Source organism: Haliotis cracherodii, unplaced genomic scaffold (genome assembly GCF_022045235.1).
Source record: "Haliotis cracherodii isolate W230 unplaced genomic scaffold, xgHalCrac1.p SCAF_17, whole genome shotgun sequence".
In the NCBI taxonomy this organism is placed as follows: Eukaryota; Metazoa; Mollusca; class Gastropoda; order Lepetellida; family Haliotidae; genus Haliotis; species Haliotis cracherodii.
Genome location: NW_027266272.1, coordinates 6,120,492 through 6,126,497, shown reverse-complemented (window position 1 = coordinate 6,126,497; position 6,006 = coordinate 6,120,492).

Below are 6,006 nucleotides of genomic sequence, written 5' to 3'. Positions count from 1 at the left end.
ATATACTGTATTTACATGGAATTAATATATATACTCACACGCAAAAGAAACGCAAGTCGAGTATGCAGTTTACATGTTATTTATTTTCAACAGTAAAGACAAGAAATATTAATAGGGCAAGATTGACCAAAAATTTACTGGAGACAGTTTAATGGATTAAAAGGCAGATGACATAATTGTTTGTTTTTTTCAAATGTTAAGGGCTTACACAGTTTCGGATCAATACCCAAAATATCAGTCAATACCTGGTGTGACCACCATTAGCATTGATCACTGCCACACATCTCCTGTACATCGAGTGGATCAGACGATTTGTGAAGGCCCTAGGGATCCTCCTGCCCACATCCAGAGCAGCTGTGCGTAGTTCATCAGCAGTTGTAGGGACTGGGCGCACATTGTGCAGACGCCTTTGTACCTCATCCCACAAGTGTTCGATGGGGTTCAGATCATGGCTGAGGGTTGGCCACGGTAGAACACGGATATTGTGTTGTTGCAGAAAGGCCATGGTAGCTCTGAGGACGAGCGTTGTCCTGCTGGAAAATGTGTTGTTGATGTTGTGCAAAAAATTGAACAACGTGGGGTCTGATCACTTGGTTGACATACCGCTGAGCAGTGATGCCGTGGTCCCGACCATGACCAACATTCAGAAAGCACATGGGTCCAAGTCTCGCATTAGGCCCAATCCCTGCCCATATCATGACGCTAGGTCGAATCCATGGATCCCTTTCCACGACGTTTCTGTCAGCGAAACGATCACCTCGACGCCGCCAAATTCTGACTCTTCCGTCTGCATGGGACTTTCATCAGAGAAGATGACACGCTTACACTCACGATGACGCCAATTGTGATGAACCTGTGCCCACTGAAGTCGTGCTTGTCGATGCCGTGGTTGGAGAACATGACGACGTGCTGGTCGGCGACATCTGAGGTTGTTGGAACGGAGACGTCGGATCACAGTGTCCCGGCTAATGTGTCGATAATGTGTTCCTTTGGTCTGTCAGGCAACATCTTGGACAGACTCTCCAGCTTCCAAACGTCCGATAGCCGGATTTCTCTGAATTTGAGTTAGGCGTGGCATTGTTGACCAAGGAGTGGTAGGTAGGTCGAAGAATCGGCCACAGTTTTATATCCACTACAGTTCGTGACAGTTCGTTCATTTTCGATTTCGCGAGAAATAGGTGCATGATACCCATATAATCATTGAAATGGTGCGTTTTGGCGATTCGTTTTTTATGTTGCGTTTTTACTCGGGGCTTCCACTTTTGCCTATTTGTTTAAAATCACTTGCGTTTGTTTTGCGTTTGAGTACACTATACTGTACTCACATGTATGTAGACTAAACTTAGTTGCATGTATATATTCTATAATGTACCTACATGTATATTTTGCTTTGTACGTCCACTGGAATGGTTTCGGCGGATAATCGAAACTACTTGTTTTCTTGCGTTGACTGTTCAAATTTTCTTGAGGTGGATCGACTGTTCTGCTGCAGGGCTGAATACCCCATAGTTAATCATAAACACACCAGCATTTATCTGTGCTGAATGAACTACGAAAGAAAAAGATATGTTTTGGTCGAGACTTTTAACACCCCCCCCCCCCCCCCCCTCTCCCCCACTGTGCAAAACAAACATATCTTTCAAACGCTTTTCGTTATTTATGAGCATCAGTTTTGGGTTTCAAGAAAATCATTGCGAATTTTAATGCAAATTGTGTGAGTGCGGATGTTACTGGTAAGGCTGTAATATACATCCTTTCTAGTTGTATAGGCTCATTTCAGCCACACCTCCTACAATGTCGTGAGAGGCATAATGGACAACAATTGCTTTTAACGATTGAGTTCGTCGTGGATGGCGATACGTGCTCTGTCGTATCAATGGGAAGTAGGGACCGCCTCTGTTGTGCAGTAGACAGAACGTCCGTCCGTGAAGGTCGTTGGTTCGTTCATCGGCCGCGTGGCCCAAATACGTTAAAGATTAGTACTTGTTATTACCCTGCCTCTGGTGTTGGGCATTGGGGTTATCAAAGGAGGACTGGTCGGCTCGGCGTGAGTGTACATTGTCGGAGGCTAGTATAAGAAGCCACACACACAGACACAAACATGCACCCCATTTCAACTCTTCTCACCAGAGGCTGTGTAGAAAGCATATACACTCTTCAAAAACGCACAGGTAATTTTTTAGTAAATACATTGTACCTTATAAAGTCGATATATTTAATATCATAGATGCAATTATGAAATTTTGGAGCTCGAGAGTCACATGTTGTCGCTGTACAAAGGCATTGAAAACTGTTCATTGCCATGTCACTTAGGCCACAAGGTTTCGATGAACTCAGTATATCGTGTGTCCGCACCGGGCAGCAATCACGGCTCTGCATCTCCTCGGCACTGATTTGACGAAGGGTACGAATTCTGTCCAGGTGTGGGAGCGTCTGCGTTGTTATCTGACATTGACGTACACGTTCATCGAGTACATCCGAAAGGTTGAGATCTGGAGATCTCGACGGCCAGGGCAAGACAGTGATGTTGACATCATGACGGTTGTCTCTCGTGACACGAGCTGTGTGCGGTGGAGCGCTGTCCTGTTGAAACAGCTCCCTCTGGCGGTCAGTGATTGGAAGAAGGTGAGGTTGAAGAATTTGATTCAAAGCGTTTGGCTTTCAATTTTCCCTGAACCTCAACCAAGTCACATCTTGTGCTGTATTAGTATTATATGCCCCCCCCACCCCCCCCCCCCACCCCCACCCCCAACTTGAAAAAGGTTGACAATTGAATGACAAATTATTGACTTGTGCTTGCCTTTTAATAGCCACAACGACAAGTTACGAAAGCCATATCTTGCACGTGCATTTTGCTTTACTGTTTTCCTCAATGACATTTTTTAACAAATTATTTATTTATTTATTTTGCAAATCGACAACGCCTGCGTTTTGACGCACCGTTTGTCGAATATCAGGCCACCAACATTTTCCAATAACATATATCCAATTTAGATACCGGATGTTTTGTTAAGTCAGTTTCAGTGAACTACACTCGTTTCTTTTTTGAAGAGTGTATATTAACTGATAGAGCCTTGTGCCACATAGTTGCGTTTATATACACTGCTCTATCAGTGGCACAATTGAAGTATTCATACCATAAGAGCATGTCAACTCTACTGAGCTGTCAAGGACTTCATATGAACTTAAACAGAAGTGTATGCATCTCCATATTTGTCAGACATTAGTGAGCGTGACCTTTCTGGTGTCAAGCTTAAACGGAGACGCGATAGACTGGGAACATGCACGTTATAATGTAGATATGCATATATTAGCGTCATGAAGGACACGGGACTCAACTGTATCTTTTCGTGACTACCGCATTTGAAACAGGACACGGGTCTTATCTACACGTGACTTCCGCATTTGAAAGAGACACCATGCTCAAATTTTAATCCTTGATTCAAATAGAAGAAGATTTTTCATTTTCCGTTCGTTGGAATGCTTTATTCCGGGGCACGGTTTTATAACTTATTGTTTCAAAGGAGTTTTTTATTACCATGGTTTCGGGAATTGCCATGGCACTTGGAGCAATGTATCCGAAAACTGGGCTGTGGCAGATCAGAAAGAGACATGAGGACATCATATCTAGCCGAACCTAACACTAGGCCCCATTTACGTCAGATTTAAAACACTACAGGTAGTTGATGTTCCACTCTGTATCTGACTCAAACACGATATTACTGTACTGTACACTGTAACCTAAAAGCTAAACACGTCCCATTTTGTAAACATGCTTTGGGGTCTATAAATAGGTTACCTAAATACTTTAAGTGTAACACGCCAAGGATGCATTCTTCGCCCACCGATGTTTGTTATCCATAAGCAAACTTTATTGAAAATTATGGAGGACAAACAGAATTTAGTACTAAACACTGTCCAGAAATAAAGCACTGCAAAACTTAAGTTCCAACAAACAACTCTATTAATATTAAATAGATCACCATTGTATAACTATATAACTAATTGTTTGTTTCAATTTAGTCACTTCAAACATGGGTATATACTTTCTTTTGCCCGGCGGGTTACATGCCAACATTGATAACTCGCAAGTAGTTTACTGAATCTTTCATTGAAGGGACATTGTAGTCTGCACATCTTCATAACATTCTTGAGAAATACAGAGAAAGGTTGTAACAACATACATTTGTGACAAGTTGATTTTTTACTCAATCGCTTCAGTGTTATTCTACGGCGCTTCAGCAACTTGTATGACACTACTTTGTGTAGCTTACTCATTCGAAGATTTAGAGAAAGGGTGTGGTTTAACGCTACGTTTCACAGTATTTCTGTATCTAGTGTGGATGGAAAGCCCGTAGTAGCATAGGTCACAGGCATTTCAGGGTAGTAACTTTAAATGATTCCAAGTATCACTGCACATAACTGTTTACGATTACAGTACAAACACAAAAGGCGGACCAAATTGTTTTAACGACATACTTTTCATTCAATTCGTATAGTCCTAGTTGCCTAACAGCTAGCGAGTTTAGAATCTTTGACGAAACAAGATGTACGGGTGACATTCCACAATCGTTGGCTATATTAAGAAAGGTTGATGCAAATATACAAGCAAAAACATTTAGAGGCAAAAGTGTTTAACCGTAATGTTTATAAAGTCCTATCTCTGGGCAGGTACAAGTGGTTATAACGTTTGTAAACATCTATTAAAACGTTTAAAAATATGATCATAACATCATACATGTACCTCTCATAAACATAGCCTCTCATAAACAATACATAACGTTACATGAGGTTTCTGAGTTTGTTTGGTGTTCATCGTCGCACTCAGGAATATTTCAAATATATGACGCCGGCTGGTAAATAATTGAGTTTGGCTGAGAGACTGATATTATGAGCGTCGACAAAATGAATCAGGCTTGGTACCTTAATTGATTGGGTAAAGCCATACAAATACGTCGCTTATATTATCAATCACCCGTTTGTCAGGTCCAGACAAGGCACATCGTCATCTCAAAATAACGTACGAGAGAGAGATGCACAACTTATCGCGGAAACAATTTCTGATTGATAATCGTTTTATGTTTGTTGAAATATGTTTGGGCACACATGCATTATACCGGACACCAATCCGCCATGTTTGTTTGATGCTACTAATAAATATTGTGTATCTACTTTGGTAATAAAGATTTCATTTACTTTCGAAAGCATTTAATTCAAGCCGTTTAGTGGGGGGTAAGTCCCCCCAAACTCCCTGTACTTTCAGCGAGGCGACAAAAATGGCGTCTGAAAAAAACCAGAAACCGTTACTAAGGAATGAGATCGTGCACATTCTTAACCAGAATGGCTGAAGGTGTCCGGTATACTGCATTCCTGGCTATGTTTGCTGACAATGTATCTCCAAATGAGGAAGTATTGATGTTGCATTACCGGTGAAACCAGTCACTTGGGAAGATCTCAAATGGACAGATTTTAAAACAGGGATGGAGTTGCTCCGCTTCCATATCACGCCGGATATGCAGGGTGATGCTTGATTTTTTTTTTTTGGGGGGGGGGGGGGGGGGGGGGGGGGCGGGGGGACACAGGTGGCCCAGTCGTCTAAGGCGCCGCGATTCGCTGTGCAGAGTTGCGTCCCTTAGGAACGCCAGCAACCTATGATTGTGGGTTCGAATCACGGTTCGCACCGATTATGTTTCTAGGTTTGTCAGCACCATACCCGTGCTCGTGGGTTTCACCGAAGTGGTCAACGTCTGTCACCTGCACCACTTCGGGCTTTCCTCCCACATTAAGCTGACACGCAGTGATTAAACTGGAATACTGTTAATAGCGGCGTTAAACCCAACTCACTCACTCACTTGATTTTTGGTGTCACTCACGATGAAGTGCTCTCGTTGTACACCGACGTACACAGCACATCAGACCTAGGTGAGATTACCTCTGATACTGACCCAACGCATTGTGTCGCACACATTCCAAGTTGTGGCAATGACAACGCAAAGACATACATAA